Source organism: Bos indicus x Bos taurus, chromosome 28 (genome assembly GCF_003369695.1).
Source record: "Bos indicus x Bos taurus breed Angus x Brahman F1 hybrid chromosome 28, Bos_hybrid_MaternalHap_v2.0, whole genome shotgun sequence".
Lineage (NCBI taxonomy): Eukaryota > Metazoa > Chordata > Mammalia > Artiodactyla > Bovidae > Bos > Bos indicus x Bos taurus.
The window spans coordinates 42908690-42927941 of record NC_040103.1 but is presented as its reverse complement, the minus strand read 5'-3'; the positions used below and the strand labels follow the sequence as shown (position 1 = coordinate 42927941).

Below are 19252 nucleotides of genomic sequence, written 5' to 3'. Positions count from 1 at the left end.
TTTCTCTAGTTTGTGGCTCTCAAAACAAATTCCAGCCCTCCAGCAGCGGTTCTCAAGTTTACCTGTATATCCAAGCCCCTGCAGTGCTCGTCAAAAACCCTGGATACTAGGCTCATCCCCAAAGTTACAGATTCTGAGATCTGGGATGGGGCTGGAGAATGTGTTTTTTTTAACATGCTCCCAGATAATGCCACTGTTGCTGGCCTGGGATAATTAGTTTGAAAGGGAGCTCATGGAAAGAAAGGGAGAAATTTCATATCTAATGCCCTTAACGGTGCTTTTTCCTAATTTTGAAGACAGAGTCCTGCAGTTTTGCTTTGCACTAGGCCCCACAATTTATGTACTTGATCCCAAGCACAATGGAGGGCAGTGAGGCGCCCAGAGGCTTTGTTCATGGAGACATGAATCTGGAATAAAGGAGGTGACGATCTGGCACGGTGCTAGGAGGGTCCGCTGCAAGCAAGGCTGAGCTGCTCCAGTGCGGAGGGAAGAGGGCACCAAGGGCCTTCACGGCCAGACAAACAGATGTGAAATGCTGCTGCAGGAGCAGGTGTAGCTGTGCTTTGTGGGGGCCACAGACAGACCAGGCATGGGGTTTTTTATTCCCTGTCTAAATAGCACACTCCCTTGGGCATGGGGATACTCGTGGGATAAGAGGAGACCACTCACAGGCACCCAGGGTCCCCCAAGGTGCAGTGCACATGCCCATCAGCTGCTGGGTCTCCCTCCCAACAGCCACTGGACCATGGTGCCATGCCCCATCCTGGACAAGAAAGTCCATCCTGACATCTTCTTTCCCACAGCCTGAAGCCCTACTCTGTGCACTGGTGCTGTCAACCAAGCCAGGGACTGTCACCACCGTGCTCCACCCTGAGACTCTGCCGGGTACGTGCTCCTGACCCCAACTTTCCACCAGACTAGGGGAAGGGGTGGCAGCAGTCACTGGAGGGAAGCAGAGGTGTGCTGTTGGCCCGGGGCACCAGGAGGCAGGGGGTGGCTAAGCATCCCTGGAGGCAGGAGGCTCAGGAGCAGAACCACAGGAGAGCTGAGGTTCCAAGCCCTTGAATATACTCCAGTGGCCCATCAGACCTCACTGACAAAATACAAATTTAAAGACAAAATGATTGACAACCTCAAGACAGCCACCAGAGAATACCGAATGCCTAGTGCAGGGTCCTTCCCAGGGAGCTCCTGTGCAACCGCCCTGGTCACAGGCCCCTGAAGCCAGCCCTGACTGTGGGCCTCTGGATGCCCAGGGAGCTCCTTTGCACCTGCCCAGGTCACAGGCCCCTGAAGCCAGCCCTGACTGTGGGCCTCTGGATGCCCAGGGAGCTCCTTTGCACCTGCCCAGGTCACAGGCCCCTGAAGCCAGCCCTGATGTGGGCCTCTGGATGTAAATGCAGGACCTGTCTGTTCTTTGGCACTAGGCTCCAGCCTGTGAACGCAGCCTAACACCCCTTGTTGACCTCTTCCTGCAAGTTCACTAGCCCTTGCAGCCTCCAGTCATAAGTAAATTCAGTCCACATCTTACCAGTGTCCTTATCCATCCATAAACTTGGCACCCAGAAGGGGAAGGCTTCTCCAGGGGCTGAGTGTACTGCACCCATCGCGGCCCAGCTCCATGTCCTCTCCGTCCATCCCTGGCCCTAGGTACAAGGCCATTGCTGCCCTCTGTCCTCTCCTTTCAGTCCTGTTGCTAGAAATGCTCCTGAATTTGCTGCAGGTCTCTACTTCTCCCACATCCTAAACTGCTAAGGCAGGGGGGCTTTAAGTGGCTCTCCTGGCACCCACAGAGGGCATCGGGGAATGTGGACCTGGGAGGTGCCACCTGCGTGCTTGCAAATTAAGGCTGTGGCCCACCAGGAGACTGGATGAAGCCGGCTCTCTTGTATGAGGCCAATCAGAAAGAATCTTTCGTGGCCCACCCAGGGCTCTCTGCCACCAGGCAGCCTAGCCTGGCTTCCTAAGTGTGTAACATGGTCCTTACCCTAGTGCGCTGGCTCAACTTCATCTTGGCAAGTTTGACATTCTTCCTGACTCTCTAACCACAGCCTTCTGATCTGCACTGGAGGGCCGCCTGCGTGGCCTGTGGGGACTCTAGGAAGTGTCGCGCCCTGGCTGGGAGGGCCGCATGAGTCCGGCTCTAGGCTTGCCGCTGCCGTCCTTATTCCAGCCAGGCGACCCACCTTCTCCCGTCTTGGGGCTTATCTTTCAAGCCTGAGCTTGCTTCTGTGGTTGCACCTTTCATGCATAATTTGAAAAGTGCCTCTTGGCTTTTTACCTTCTCTTCTTTTTGGGGTTGTTATGTTTCTCTCATCAGACTTAGGTCTCTAGATGCAAGGCCCATATCTGATTCGCATCTCCAACTTCAGCCCAGTGCCCTGTGTCTGGCCTTGATGGGGAGCCCTGGAGGAGACAGGCACAGTTGTGCCGGAAACAGCTTGGCTAACTCTGAGCCATTTGCTTGGTGAGATCCCAGAGAGCCTTGGCATGTGGACAGTCTTATAGGCAACGAAGAGCCACAGAAGGTCCTAAACAGGAGAAAGTTATGATCATATTTAGCAGCAATGAAAAGACTGGGTTGAGCAGGGGGTAACAAGAGGGACCCAAAACCAGTGTATGTGTGTGCGTGTGTGCGTGCGTGTGTGTGTGTGTGTGTGTGTGTGTGTGGCAGGGCGGGGGGTGGGGGTGGCACGCTGCTTCAGTAGAGCAGCAGGGACTGCTCAAGTTAAAACCAAGCAGAGGCCGGGAGGATGGAGGATGGCTGGGAGGTGAACTGTTCAGACCTGGTGAGGGACAGGATGTTGGAAGTAGAATCCAGAATGACTGCCGGGTTGATGGCCAACTAAGAAAGGACGGAGGGAGGGAGCAGCAGTTCAGGGATAAAGATGATAGAGTCAAGGTGAGGTCACAGGAACCCAGGCTAGTGGCTGTGCCGCCTGGATTCGATGTGATGTTGCAGGGAGCAGGGCTTCTCGAGCCTTCAGTTCCACTCCCGTGGCATCTGATGTTCCAGCCCTCCCCCACTGTAAGTGATGCGGTTTCTCCATTCAAGACCGAGATCGAGGATCTAGGAAGCCGTTCCAAACTCCACACGCTCCCTGCAAACCCCTCCCCACAATGAGTCTCTTTAATGGCAGAGTTCAAAAACCCAGAACCAGGGACTTCCCTAGTGGCCTAGTGGTTAAGAATCTGCCTTGCAGGGGATGCCGGTTCGATCCCTGGTCAGAGAAGTAAGATCCCACGTTCTGCAGAGCAACTAAGCCCAGATACCACAACTACTGAGCCCAGGTGCCATAACTAGGGAGTCTGTGCATAATGAAAGAGCTTGCGTGCCGTAACTATTTTAAGCCTCAATGCAACGAAATAAATATATTAAAAAAAAAACAAAAACCAGACCCAGAACTTAACCACGTGCACTTGGTCAAGCTGCTAACTTCTCTGTGCCTCAGTTTCCTCAAATATAAAATGAGAATAAAATGTCTATACCTTGGCTTAGGGGTGGGGGTGAAGCAGCTGGATGTGATATACAGAGGGAGCAGAGGGAGCCTTATTCTGATGGTATAGTTAAGTATCTTAATGGTGGTGATACTTTCGTGTAACTACACGTGTGATAAAACTATATAGACCCCTCCCCCACCTCAGTAGACACACACACACACACACACACACACACCGGTGTGTATAACTGGCAGAATCTGAATCAGCTTTGTGGATTGATTGTGTAAGGTCAGTTTCCTGATTTCCATGGTGGGATGTAGTTACGTAAGATGCTAAACAGGAGGAGGCTGGGTGTAGAGAGCCTGGGACCTTGCTGTACAATTCCTTGCAATTTCCTGTGAATCTAGAATTATTTCAGAAGAAAACTTTTTTAAAGTACATATCCCATAGTGTTTTGGGGATATGATAATCTATATCTTAGGACAATACTACCCTGTGTTAAGTACTCTGTAAAGTTTAGCAATTATTATAGCAACGTCTCTACACAATCAAGAAATAAAAGATCAGTGTATTTTAAAAAGTAGTTAGCTACCTTTTCAAATGATATACTCGGTATGTTTTTTAACCTTCAGATACGTTTTCAGCCAGAATGTCTCTAAACCTAGATGAATGGGTCCAGCTGTTTATGTTAAAAAGTATGACAGATACAGTACTTTCTCCTAGTTTTGTGACTTGCTGGCCGTTCTGTGGTTTACTGATTGATGATTAACAACCGGGTCCCTTGTTTCTCAGAAGTATTTCAGCTGAAAAAAAACATCGAGAATATTATTTGAAAGTTGGCAAATGTGGTGTTGAACTGCCCATTCGACACTTCGTGACTTCTTGGACCCCTGTGTGTGGCACTCCCGCAGCCCTGGTGACTGTTCATGTCTCTGCCCACCTTCTGTACGGCTGCCTCTCGCGTGCCCTGACCCAGACCAGGTACAGGAACATGACTGCTGACTGATGGAATGGAAGTCCACTCTCAGGGGACACTTGTTAATTCCTTCAAGAGCAACTGGTTATTCCTGGGATAGCAATAGGAGTAAGTTTCATATGTGAACATCTTCCACGAGACACAAGCAACATGAGATTCTTAAAGTCATCTGTTGAGTTTCTTTTTAGAAGTAGAAGTGGGAAGGGCACCATCAGGGTATTGGTTCAATCTCCCTGACACCCAGTGTGCAGACCTTACACTCCCGTTGTACCAATGTGGTGAGCGAAGCGCAGAGGGGTAACTTGCCTAAAGTCACATGACTAGTAGCAGATGGAGTCCAAGGTCCATCCTGGGGAGTCCCCCTTCAGGGTCCCATCCTAGGCTGCCAACAGGAGCTGAGGCGGGTGCTGGGCACCACAGCTCTGAGACACAGAGGGGCGCAGACAGAAATCCCTCAGCTAGAGACATGCATCCAGGGTAGGAAGGTTGCTCCTACACCACAGAAGTGCAGTCTGCTCAGTGCCAGCGCAGAACAAAGATGCAGATAAAATTCTTGATGAGTGACCTCAGCTAGACTAAATCTCTAGATAAATTAGGATGTGGGGAGGAATGTGGCAGGGGATTAGTGGTGGGGAGTTGGATGACCCAGGTCACCTCTGAGAAGCCAAGCCCAGGTACAGAGGCTCCTCTGACAAGGGAGCCTTCAGCTTAGGAACTTCTTTAGACGCAGGGCTATTCTTTAGGTCCTTCCTAAACAAGATGTGGTCCATGGACCAGCTGCATCAGCATCATCTGGGAGCTCGTTGGAAATGGAGATTCTCAGGCCCCACCCAGAACTGCTGAAACAGAATCTGGTTGTAGGAATATGTCCTGAGGGATTCATGTCCACGTTAAAATGCAAAGCAGTGCTCCCAAGTGAGACAACACCAGTGGTATGCAACCCTGGGCTACGACCTCCTGAAACAGGGACTTAAGTCGGTGCACGCAGGACCTGGTGCTGGGCTTCTCAAGATGCGTGATAAAATAAAATTATGAAAAAGCAGCAACTCAAAAGCAGGAAGGAAGCTGAAAGTGATGGCAGAGAGAGGCAAACAGTGGCAAGACACTGAGCCTAGTTCTCAGGCTGCAAGCCAGGCTGTAAACCAGGGCCGATTGCCCGTGAGCTGATTCTGGCCCACAAGATGTACTTTGTTTGGCTCATGGAGCATTATTTATGCACAAAAGATTTTACCCATAGATCTCAGGTGGCGCTAGTGGTAAAGAACCCATTTGCCAATGCAGAGACATAAGAGATGTGGATTTGATCACTGAGTCAGGAAGATCTCCTGGAGAAGGACTTGGCAACCCACTCCAGTATTCTTAGTTGGTGAATCCCATGGACAGAGGAGCCTGGTTGGCTACAGTCCGTAAGGTTGCAAAGAGTCGGACACTAATGAAGTGGCTTAGCACGCATGCATTCAGTGGAGATTTCTATAGGGTGAAATTGGGGCTGCTTTCCCCATACAAACAATGAACAGGAGCTCAGTAATAGCTGCCCCTTTTGACAGAGCCTGAGTATCCTCTAGTTAGCCAGAATCCCCACCTTTTCCTACTGCCCCATCCCAGCCTTCCTCCGCCCGCCCCCACACCCGCTTTTTCGGTACACCCTACCTGTCCGATCTCTCGATAAAAGTTTGAGTCTGTGAACGCTAGTGTAGATGATGAAAAGACGGCTAGAAAATGATAGCTACTGTGTGTTGGCCGAGTCATTCGACCCCTGCATTTATTTGCCTTGTGCAGCTGTAATTTAGGGCGAGGTGTTCCATCACGCTGTTTGAGATTCAGTTCTGGTTCAGCCTCTGCCCAGGTCTGGGGTCCTGAGGGAGTCACATTACCCCTTAAACGTCAGTCTCCTCTTCTGTAAAACGGACTCAGTAAAAGTAGCTTCATGTAAAGCAGTAAGCCTTGACCCTAGAACACAGTGGCCGTAGCCGATTAGTAAGATGTCAGTCACTGTGGTTACCATGGTTACCAGAGCAGAATAACACACAGGCCTGCAGGTGTTTGGTCCCTGCATTGCTGAAATACAGGCATTAGTTAGCAACACTCCACCAGAAGGCACACAGAAAACATAAAATGTCAATTCAGTGAAGCCGAATATACATCTCAAATAGAAATCATATACATACGGAAAGCACGAAATGAAAACATAAACTTACGAAATATAAAGGTTAAAAGTATTACCTTCTAATAAAAATTATTAGTAGATGAAATTAATAAAATGGTATTCAAAAATAATAAACCAAGCCCTATAAAACAAGGACAATTTTGATAATAATGAACCCTTGAAATGAAATCACACTATTTGATATTATTTTTTAATCATGAGCATATTTTGGTGCCCATTTTTTCTAACTGCTATAAAATTTTTGAGGAGATTGTTCTAAATTTCAAACTAATATTATCCTATGAGTACTTTATCTTCAAATAATCTTTTTTCTTATTCAGTATTCTAGAGGTTTTTTCTTTAACTCTTTTTTTTTTTTTTTTGGTTAGCAGGGGCTACATCTTTTAATTGCTCATGAGCCCAGTTGTATTTCATAAAAAGTATTTCCAGTTTGTCTCACCTTCTGCAGTGTTCTCCTGGGTAGGTGACCCCATGGGTCTGGTGGATGGGCCGCAGGGAACAGCTGTACTTGAAGGCCACTGGTTTAGAAAGTCTTTGAACCAGAATAAGGATTTATGATGTGATAGAGGCGCCTTGGTTCTTTTCCCCGTGTGGATTGTGGAGGAATAGAAAACCACTTTCTAAATAAGTTTTCCTTACAGGATCCAAACTTCTGCTGAAGCATTTCCCCAAGTGTAAATGATTCCGATTTTTAAAAAACATATCACAAAATACCTGTAGTTCAGTGTGTTTTAAAATCACACTATTCTGGAATTCCAGAATGTTAAAAACTGGAGTTACAATCACTAAATAATCACTTCCACCAGATTTGGAAGTTCTTGTCAAGGTCAGTGACACCTTCCTGGGTCCCAGGGGCACAGCTGCCCCTGACGCTTTTCTGTAGACTTGCATTAGAGGAGACAGAGCCTGGGAGGCTGTGGCTGGGAAAGAAGGGGGGTCGTTAGAGAGGTCATCGTTGTCCTCCTGAAATTCACGTCCAGCGGAAGTCTTGGAATGTGGCCTTATTTGCCAATGCAATTAGTTAAGATGAGCTCTGGAATAGGGTGCGTCCTAAATGAAATGACGTGTCCTTATGAGAAGAAATCTGGACACACAAGCACTCACAGGGGAGGTCATGTGAGGATGAGGCAGAGACTGGAGCGGTGCAGCTGCAAGCCAGGGAAGGCCAAGGGTTCCCCACGACGCCAGAACCAGCAGAGAGGCCCGGACAGCCTTCCCCAGGGCCTGCAGCGGGGAGCACGGCCCTGCCAACCCCTCCATTGGACTTCTAGCCTCCCGAACACTAAGGGAACAGGTTTCTGTTGTTGTAAGGCACCCAGTTAGTGGTAATTGTTGACAGTAGCCCTGGCGAAATGGGACAGCCATGCAGTTAGGAGTGAGGTGGCCAGAGCAGTGGTCCTTTGGCAGCAGGACTGACTTTCACTGGCCCGGAGAATTCAGCCTATGTTCTTAAGGCCCCCACCCCCGAAGACCTGGCCTCACCTCCGTCCTCTCCTCCCTGGAGGGTCCCCCGTCCTCCTGCACAGCCCCTCCCTCTGAGCAGCCTGCTGCCCCAGCCATGGCCCATCGCTTGCTCTATCTGTGGCACGGCCTGGTCACTTCCAAATGCTGCCAGTGGTCCAGTGGGAAGAACAGAGCCCCAGGAGCCCCAGAGGACTCCCGGGAGAGGAAAGCCTTCTTCCTGGCTGTGCACTGGCCTTGAACAGTCACCTCATCTCCTGAGCCTCATTGGATAGTGACAGTAATGACCCTGATGGGCCTGGGCAGGGAGGCAGGATGCAGCGGTACATCATCCGTGCTCCTACACGGGAGGGCCCTCTCCCACCCCCAGGAAGGAATGATGAGAATCCGGGCATCGTGGAGAGCTAGGCCTTTTCTCACCGACCACGTCAGTGCTGGAGCAGGTGGGCCCCAGAACACACCTGCAGTGGGTGGTGCCGTCCTCTGGGAACTGCTGTCTTGTCTCACACACACACACACACACACACACACACGCAGGCCGGGCTGAGTCAGGCAGGGGGCTCGGGTCTGTGGTTTCCCGTGTCTGGCACAGAGTGGCGCTCCACAAATAGCTGCCTCAGGAATGATGCTGGAGAGGGAAGGACAGCCCACCAGATGTGTCGGGACCAAGTGCTGCCAGACCAACCCGCTGCGCAGGAGCCTCCAAGGAGGAATGTGCAGCGTGGAGGGCTTTCTTTTCTTTTAAATTGAGAGAGGCTGTCCTCCTTTGTTCTGTGAAGGGTCACTTAAGTGGCCTCCTTAGAGATGCAAATACAAGGCCAGTAGGCACCCAGCGTCCTGGGACCAGCACTCAGCGGGGACCTTTTGTGCCCAGTAGTGGTGGGCCCTGTTTTGTATCTTTGAGTGGCTTGGCAAAAATCCTGCCCTTCTGTGGCATGCAGCGGAAGTGGGGTCCGTGGGGAGAAATGGGGAGGAAGAGAAATGTGTGGACGAATTTACACAAAGAGCCCAGGCTTTCTGGAAGGGATGAGATGGCTACCTCACCACTGTGATTTTCCTTTTTTTTATTACAAGAAACATTACATTCCACCTGTGAGAGCTCAGGCACGCAGGGAAGCCAGGGTCTCACAGGACAGTACTGTTTCTATATGCCGTGCAGCTGGCACTTTCCACTCTGTGATTCTATCTCGTTTTTAAAACTACAGGCCAAAACCCCTTGAGTTGATTTCATGACCCCTTATTGGGTTGGAGTCCATAGTCTGAAAAGTGCTAAGGCCTGGCTGTGGGGAGGATGCTGCTGCCATGGAAATAGAGACTTTGGTGTTGGTGAGCTCCAGCTGGGACTGTAACTAGGGAGATGAAAATGGTGGTTCCTGATACTAGAGCTGGGTCTGATCAGGTTATCTGAGGCCAGCTTGCCCTGGAAATTGTGTCTGTGTGTGATCTGACAGAGCGGAATACACTGGCTTCTTCACTCTCGCCCCATCCAGGTCATGTCACAGAGGTGCTGTGTGTCCCTGGAGAGACTTGCAGGCCCTCTATACCCCCTTGGGGATATCTCCGTGATGCCCAGCAACCCATTTGCACACAGCTATAATCTCATTGCCACCACCAAGGCCAGCTTGGGAGGAGCCTGCCCCGTGCCCACCGTCCGGGGGCAGCCCTGTGGTAGTGCTCAGCAAGAGAAGCCATAATCATACCCTAGTGCTCAGTCCTTTAGTCATGTCCAACTCCTTGTGACCCTTTGGACTGGAGCCTGGCAGGCTCCCGTGTCCATGGGATTTTTCAGTCAAGAATACTGGAGTGGGTTACCATTTCCTTCTGCAGGATGTCTTCCCAACCCAGGAATCGAGCCCGTGTCTCCTGCATTGCAGGCAGATTCTTTATCCACTGAGTATACCCTAGAGGTCCTGCCTGAGTCCTCCAGTTGAGGGGAGTGCTGAGGCCTGAGCAGAACACCCTGGAGAAGTTGCTATTTCCACAGCAAAATCTTGGGGAACAAGGACTTCACCCATCCTGGCACCTATGCTTTAGACACATCGCCAAGGCCAGCTTCTGCTAAGAAACCTGATGGTTGTCAGGATGGGACAGAAGTGGCCTGGACACTTACCCACCGGAACCAGAATCGGGAGGCCAGGCTGTGCTGCCCTTTCTCTTTCCTTGGCTAGGTGGCAGCAGCAAGCAGAAGTACTTGAACCCCTCCCTGTGGACTCCGTCATCCCCACTTCTCTCCTTGGGCTGAGATTCTCCCAGTCCGGCCCACCACCTCCCCTCCCCTTGCCCAGCAGTCTGGCTACAGTTCTACACTATGAGGGAAGTCTGCGGGCCGTCCTCACTCTGTTGATCTCTTCTCTCAGTGCCTCAGTTAATCCTCACAGCCCTTCAGCACCTTCAGCCCCATCCAGCGCCCCACTGAAAGACTGAGGGTCTTTGAAGGTTGGAGTTCAATTCCGTTTCAGTCAAGGCACTACAGAGGCCAAACACAGGCTTGGGCACCAAATGGCCCGACTGCCCCTCCAGGTACCTCACCTCTTTGAGCCCCAGGGTGGCAGTCAAACTCGTCTTCCTGTGGCCATGCAGTTTTGCAGCCTCCCCTGCAGTAAGATAGGTCACATGACTGAACTCTGGACAGTGGAATGTGGGTGGGAGTCTGGTTGCAGTCTGCTCACAGCCCCTAAAATCCCCTGAGAGCTCCATGTTCCCTCCTTCCTCCTCTGATAGACAGGATCCAGGGGAGGACTCTGAGATCCTGGAAGGAGCCTGAGTCCCTGCGTGACTGCCTGGAGCAGAGCCCCCTCGTTCGTTCCCCCACTTCACGCTGACCTGCTTGAGGTGGTAACCTAAGCACAAAAGTGTCTGTTTATAGAGTTAGGACTCTGAGATTTGTGGTTGTTGTGTAATGTCGGCCAGCATCAATTTCTGATTAACCTGCGGTTTCCTTGCCTGTAACATGGGATTTTCTACACTCAGTCTCAGGGTTGTGTCTATGACATACAGTGTGTTCAAATCACCAGTCCTTGGGGCTGGTGCATTGCAAGCATTCAGAGCATCACCAGGTAACTGAGGTCGCTCCCTTGCAGTCAGTATCTGCAACAGCAGTGGAGACGACACAGGAGGACCGACTAACCCCCAAGTTACAGCGCCCTAAGCTGAGGGGCCAGAGGCAGGTGGGCCACGCTCATGGCCAAGGGGCGAGCGGGGATACTGGGAGTCTTCAAAGGCGCACAGACCCCCAAGTTACAGCGCCCTGCCCTAAGCTGAGCGGACCAGATGGCAGGTGGGCCACGCTCATGGCCGAGGGGCGAGCGGGGATACTGGGAGTCTTCAGAGGCGCACAGACCCCCAAGTTACAGCGCCCTGCCCTAAGCTGAGCGGACCAGATGGCAGGTGGGCCACGCTCATGGCCGAGGGGCGAGCGGGGATACTGGGAGTCTTCAAAGGGGCACAGACCCCCAAGTTACAGCGCCCTAAGCTGAGCGGACCAGACGGCAGGTGGGCCACGCTCATGGCCGAGGGGCGAGCGGGGATACTGGGAGTCTTCAAAGGTGCACAGACCCCCAAGTTACAGTGCCCTGCCCTAAGCTGAGCAGACCAGACGGCAGGTGGGCCACGCTCATGGCCGAGGGGCGAGCGGGGATACTGGGAGTCTTCAAAGGGGCACAGATCCCACCTATGCAAATGCTTTGTCACCTGGATTTTTGCCAATACTGTGGAGACTAGCCATTATCTGTAATGGCTACAGGGCCGTGTCTGTAATGGAATGCCGAGCTGAGGGGATTGCAAGTACTGAAAGAGTTGAGAGCCGCACTGGAGCCAGGCTCCTCAGTTCAAATCCTGTCTCTTTCACTTACTAGCTGTGGGACCCCAGGTAAATCACTTAGCAGTTCTGTGCCTCAGTTTCCCCATCAGTAAAATGGGAGTTTTAATGGCGTTCTGGTGGAGTTTGGTTTAATATATGTAGAATGCTCAGTGCTTGGCATACAGCAGGTGCTCAGTTCATGTGGCTCTTATTACTGAAGGAGGTATCCCACTTGGTGACTCCTGGTGAAGCAGCTGAGACCACCTCTGCACCGTAGCCCATGGAAAGGTCTGATGCCATCACAGCCACCAGAAAGTGCCCCCCAGCCCCTGTTCCCTGCAGCAGCTGCTGCAGCTGGTCTACCTGGACAGGAAACAAAAGCCCCCAGGACCGCGTCTGGGGGCTCCTGCTCTTTCCCATGCTGCATTTCTCCTGGGGCTGGGGGAGTAAAGAAAGAAAAGCAGAAAGAGCAGGTGGGAGCAGGGCTGAGGGTTAGACTCCGGGAAAGACAATGAGCTTTGTAAAATTCCTCTTGGGCAGTCTAGCCAAGTTCAATGGCTTCAGGCCACATGAACAGCAAGAAAAATGTAGCCCAGGAATTTCTCCCCAACCATGCCCCTTGTCTTTCTCTGTGAGAATTTGGAGCTGCAGACACATTCCTTCCATGAACAACGTCCGCAGCAGCTGAAGGCCCATTGGCCAGAGCTGGGGAAACCAGCTGGCCATGCAGCTCTAGGGCCCTGCCCTCAGGGCACCCCCCTCCCTGAGGGCTGGGCACAGCAAATGTGCAGGAGAATAGGCTCTGGCTGGCAGACTTCAGATAACCACCGCGTCAGAGACTGGCCCTTTCTGGGCACTGCGGCCTCTCCTGAGAGCCAGCTGTCCAGACAGTTTGTGCAGCTGCATTTCCCTAATCTGTCACCCAGAAGTGGAAACTAGATATTTTGGACAGAATCCCCACCTCTTAGAGATGGGAATTCACTTTTTTTCTAAGCCAAGTACTTCCCACATCAAGAGGAAACAACTTCCCAATGCTCTAAATTTCTTCTGAACAGAGGGCAAACTACATAAAGCCCAAGGGCCAAATATGGCTTACCACTTGCTTTTGTAAATAAAGTTTTATTGAAACACAGCCACACCCATTTGTTTCTGTATTGTCTATGACTGATTTCATGCTACCAGGGCAGAGTTGAGTAGTTGCTATGGAGATAACGTGGCAAAGTTTCAATACATTTATAATCTGCCCCTTAAAAAAAGTTTATCAATTCCTTATTTAAAATAGAATGTATTACATTCACTTATTAACTTATACTCATGTTATTCCACAAAGGGTTTGAAATGGCTTCTAATGAGAACACTTACCATGAAGGTAACACAATAGTAGTAATTTTATAAATTAAAGACCTGAGAAAATGCAAATAAAAGTAGAAAAGTAAAATCAGGAAACAAAAACATAAATGTGAAAACCTACTTTGGGGCCTTCATACTTGCCAGAATTGGACTTTAAAATTTCCCTGAGCATCCTGATAGCCAAAGGAAGAAGAGAAATGAGACTTAAGTCTCATTAAGAGAAAGGAAAAGACATACCAATCCGTATGGAATCCACAGCCTTTTCTAGCACAAAGCAGTGTGGGCTTGCTTCAAATAAACCCTGTCTTCCCCAGAATGACCTTCTTCATTAAAGAAAGAAAAGAACCCAGAACAATGAGTCTGTAAAGTGAATACCACCAGTGCTGTTGAGAGATAATGGGGGTATCTGAGGGAGTTAGTTAACATGTTTAACCTGATTGAGGCTGTTGTTCAGTTGCTAAGTCACGTTTGACTCTTTGCGACCCCATGGACGACAGCATGCCAGGCCTCCCTGTCCCTCACTCTCTCCTGGAGCTTGCCCAAGTTCATGTCCATTGAATCGGTAATGCCGTCCAACCATCTCATCCTCTGCTGCCTTCTCCTCGTTTTGCCTTCAATCTTTCCCAGCATCAGGGTTTTTCCCAGTGAGTCAGCTCTTCTCATCAGGTGGCCAAAGTATTGGAGCTTCAGCTTCAGCATCAGTCCTTCCAATGAGTATTCAGGGTTGATTTCCTTTAGGATGGACTGGTTTGATCTCCTTGCTGTCCAGGGGACTCTCAAGAGTCTTCTCCAGCACCACAACTTGAACGCGTCCATAGCTAAATCCAAACCAGTTGGCTTCCATGTACTGAGGTAATCGTGCACAAAACTCATTTTGAGAGATTGTAGGGGAGGCCTGTTTCCTGCTTATCATATTTCTACATCTGTTTCAAAGCAAAAACTGAGGTTGACTGGGGAAAGCCCTGACTTGTCACTAATTTAGCTTTAGTGCCCGGCACTTCCTAGGCCCTGAAGAAATGCTTATGCGGAGTGGATCTAGCATCTCTGGACTTCACATTTCCCATGGTAAATGAGAAGGCTGTATTAGAATGGATAAAGCCCCTTCCAGTCCCAGAACATCTGTGAGTGTTGAATGTATGGCATATGCACATTGGATTTTGGCCAAATTCCTATCACAGATCAGAACTATGATAGGAGGAGAAGATGAGAGAGGGGAACAGAGGCCCCAAAGCAGGAGGCGGGGGGCTGGTTGTTAAAAGGTGTCCTGTGGTGCTCAGTCTACCCAGATTCAAGGACAAGCTCCCCCACCCTCCAGCTCTGTGACTTTGGGAGCTCATATAACCTGGGCAGGTTCCATATTCTCACCTCTAAAGTGAGCGTTATGACATGTCACCATCATGAGGCTGCCGTGAAAATTAAATGGGATACCAGCACCCATAGGGGTAGATTTGTAAAAATTAAATGAGATACCAGCACCCATAGGGGTAGATTTGTAATAAGCATTGTACAAAGTGCTTTTATCTTCAAGAAGCCCCCTCTAATCAGGTGTCAAGGCTAACAGTGAAAGTGAAAAAGTCGCTCAATCGTGTCCGACTCTTTGCGACCGCATGGACTATATAGTCCATGGGATTCTCCAGGTCAGAATCCTGGAGTGGGTAGCCTTTCCCTTCTCCAGGGGATCTTCCCAACCCAGGGATCGAACCCAGGTCTCTTGCATTGCAGGCAGATTCTTTACCAACTGAGCTATCAGGGAAGCCACCAGGGAACAGACACTACTCTGAGAAGCTAACACAGCAGTGAGCCTCGCACGGCCTTACTGATGGATGCCCTCTGATGCCCTCCAGCACTCCCCAAGGGCTATTTTTTTCACCATAAGTCTCATCTATGGACATGCCTTAGACCTGCGGGGGCCTGCATCCCCAACTCTGCTCCTTCTCCCTTCAAAATATCTACCATAGAGTTAAGAACAGAGGCTCCAAAACAAGACAGGCTGGGTTCTAATCCCGCTCGGCCGCTAATCAGCTGTGTGTTACCTCACCTCCCTGTGCCTCAGCCCTCCTCTGTAAAGTGGAAACAATGATGACAGGGAACACACGGGACGGCTCTGAATTTCCATAGACTGTTGTGCTCTCAGCCAGGCGGCGTGGCTGTTAGGGAGATGTTTTACCCCCACCCCCCAGGTCTCGGTTGTGTCAGTGTCTAATAAACTACCCCAACCTCAGTGACCCAAACGTGTACTTGCTCTTGTTCTACAGCGTGGGAGGGCTCAGCATGGAGAGCTCGCCTCTGCTCTACTTTATCAGTTGGAGGACCCGCCTCCAGGGTGGCCTCACTCGCGAAGCCTGACCTGGTTGGGCCCAGCTTCCCGGAGCATGGCAGGATCAGGAGAGTCCCACTGCTCTCCCTGGACGACAACAGTGGAAGCTACGAAGCTTCTTAGAATTTAGGCCCAGGGCTGGCCCAGGGTCACTCACTCCTGTCACCTTGTTAGTTAAGGCAAGTCGTGGGGCGGCCCGGATTCCAGGAGACCAGAGCACACGGGGTGTGGGGCCTGGGGGTGTGGATTGCTGGGGGCTACCTTGCTAGTACACAGCTCAGCTTGATCTCCGTCTCCTCTGCATCTCTCGTCTGCCTTATGCCTTTTGCTTGTCGGCTTTCTCCTGCTCTGGTCTCCCCCTTCTCATCCCCCCTTCACTCCAGCACCAGGCTGATCAGTCAGAATCACAGACTGCATCATACCCTAAATGCCCTGTTTCTTCATGTGATAACACTGCTTGCTCGTTGGAGGATCATTCCCATGCCACCCCCAAGAGGCTAGACTCCTCATCACATCTCAGCTCTCACCTCAGAGACCTCTCCTCTGGAGGGCCTCTCTGACCACCCTTTGTAGACTGGGGCACTGTTCCCCCCAGAGCTCCCAGGTGTCCTCCTGGCACCCCCAGAGCTCAGTCCCGGGCTCTACTTGGGTGTTCAGTTGTGTTCAGTCATCATTTGGTACCTGGGTGAATAAATGAATGGAAGAATGAATGAATGATCATAGCAGCCCTACAAAGCTACATTTATGATGAAGATGCCATGTCCCCATTTCTACTCTTCCCTGAGCTGCCCAGGGCTGAGCTCATATCTTGAGATGGCACCCTGGGGATACCTTGGGTATGAGCTGGGAGGAGAAACCACCCTCCTGCACAGGGGTATAAAGGCCAGGTACTGAGTCTCCTAAGTAAATTCTTGAATGGCCTGCACATGTCTGACACTCAGGTTCTAGAGGGCTAAGATTCCACAGCAGCCTCCTTAAAAATAAACCCATATTCTCACCACCAAACTTTGAGTAGCAGGAAGTGGAGGTCTGGGCGGGTGGGGGTAGCCTGGCAGAATCGTTGTCCTACAAAGCTTGTGTCCGGCCCTCCTCCCAGAGCCCATCCTACTCACTGGATGCGCACCCCCTAGTTCAGGCTCTGCATTCCCATGACGTGTCGGATGTTGGCCTTGCAACTCAGGAATATGTCTCAGGGGCCCCCAGCTCCCTGCTCAGTTTTCTGGAGTCAGGTGGCACGAGCTTGGCTGGAGCCTTGGAGCACTGAGTGATCCTGACGTTTTGACTCAATTTAAGATGGTCTGGGGTCATTGTCAATTCAGGGTCTTTGTTCACAGAGTTTAATTTTTCAGGTGAATTCTGTGCTCAGTATGTGCTTTTGCAATTGCAACCCACGACTCTATGCCTAATGGGGTAAATGCCATTCTCCCATTTATCTATCCACCCATCCACCCACTCACCCGTCCACCCACTCACCCACTCACCCACTCATCCCCCCCCCACCCACTCATCCATCTGTCCACTCATTCACCCACTCAACCCACCCACCTGTCTATCCACCCATCCATCCATCCTGATTCCGACACTTGTCATTTCACTGGTCTTGGGCAAGTCTGTTTGCCTTCCTGAACTTTAGTTTCTTCCTCAGTAAATTGAATCTAATGGTGCCTTATGGGTAGTCCTGTGGTTAATTGAGATAATAGCACATATGAGTTGCCTGGTGGAAAACACATAGTTAAACACATGGTTAATGTTATTTTCCTCCCCGCTTGAGAAATAGACACACAACTAGAAAACTATAAAAAGACAGAATATAATCAGGACAATAAAAGTGTGTGAAACCAAAGGCAGTAATACTATAAACTCTTGCCTTGTGTTCTGTCTCATAAACTGCCCTGGGAGTTGATATTTAAAGCCACTTCGAAAAGTTGAGTATCCCAAAATATATTTGAAAAGTTGAGTATCCCAAAATATATTTGAACGGTTCAATGGGGATGCTGACCCTCTATAATAGGTTCATTCGAAATGATCCTGCTTTGCTACTTCCTCTTAGAAAGATAAACAAGCAGCCCACAATGGCTGCTGTGATGTTTTCTTTTAAATCTTGCTTTCCAAATGTAGGACTTGGCTGTTGGACAATCACCCGGGGGCTCGCTCCCCGCACATGCTCTCCCTGAATGCAGGAAGCTCTAGCTTGGAATTCCTGGGGCCTCATTAAGCCCGCTGTGACTAAGTGATCTTGCCTGGTGCTAAAACTGTTTAAAATGACTTGGCAACAACCAGAAGTCAGGTCTCTCTGTTTTTTCTCAGTTACTCCCTCTTTGTAACCCCCGCCTTCATGTCATGAAATGAAAACATCTTTCTTTCCGGATCTAGTGCAGGACAGCCCTCCTCTCTGCCTGAAGAAGCCTCACCGGGGTCTTCCTGGACAGTTTGAGAGGGAGGCAGAAATCTGTCCCACTGTTGTTAATCTCTCCTTTGAATGAGACTTAACTCCTGGGAAAACCTCTCCCCTATTCCAAGTCATTCTTTCCTCCCTTCCCCTGCCTCCCCCACCCCCAACAATTAATTCTTCTGCTCCATGCTCTAGGCAGCCTCTGCCTTGGGCCTGGCCTTGCCACTGCTCTCCTCCAGACTGTGTCTATTTTCTCAAGATGGGATGGAGGTAGGGAGGGAAGGAGAAAATCCCAGTCGAGCAGAGGCCATCAGAGGTTCACCATAGCCCTGTTTCAGGGGCAGGAACAGAACCTAGGAACTGGATGGGTGAGAGGGAATCTAATATTGAGAATCCTTCTCTGTGCCAGACAGTTGAAATAATTTCTTTCATTCGACTTTAACTCTACAATATATGAATACGCCTTCCTTTTAAAAAATTAGACCACCATAAGAATGCTAAATTCCCTTGACACCCACTTTCAATCCATTCTCATCTCTTGCCCTTTCCCTGGAGGGAACCACTTGATTATTTTGCTTTCTTCCCAAGTATTTTTCCTGGCCCAAGTGTCTAGAGCAGTGCCTGGCATGGAATGGGCATTATACAGTGGAATAATGTTCTAAAGGTGTGTGTTTTACATAAGTACTATGAATCCATAGATCTTCAACATCCAGCTGCAGCTCCCTCCTTTGATAGCATTTCATTTTATGGAAGTGCCAGTGTATTTGATAATCCCTTTACTGACGAACATCTTTTTGGTCTCAATTTTTTGCAGTTACAAACAGCGCTGCAGTGAAAAGCCTGGTATGGGTTTTCCTGAGAGTGTGGGCTGATTCCTCGCTTGGCCCCAGGGTCTGAGCATTTTTAGTTTTAATGAGCACCTCGAGTGTTACCTTCCAGAGTGAGGGCACCAAACAAGCCCCCACAAACATGTGATGATGACGATCGTGCCCACTTACAAGTGTTGCCCAGTCCTGTCGGACTGTTTGCAACTCCATGCACTGTAGCCCACAGGGCTTCTCTGTCCAGGGAATTCTCCAGGCAAGAATACTGGGGTGGGTTGCCATTTCCTTCTCCATCCCACTTACAAAGCACTTCACAAAATGCCAAATGTGTCCTAGATCAATTTAACGATTATGCATTAAATCTTCGCAAGGATCCCTCGAATCCTAGATCATTTTAACGATTATGCATTACATCTTCGCAAGGATCCCTCGAAGCATTTCTATTATTCTTCCTATCTGATAGATGAGGACACTGAGCACAGAGTGTTTGACTAACTTGACACCATCAAACCTTTAATTTGTGCT

The 19252-nt window shown here is 50.0% G+C and overlaps 1 protein-coding gene across 4 annotated transcripts in view; it reads left to right on the top strand.

Moving 5' to 3' along the window:
- Nucleotides 1-19252, top strand: part of ARHGAP22 (Rho GTPase activating protein 22) — a 179622-nt gene that overhangs the window by 80831 nt on the left and 79539 nt on the right. The gene's annotated exons all lie outside the window — the stretch shown is intronic.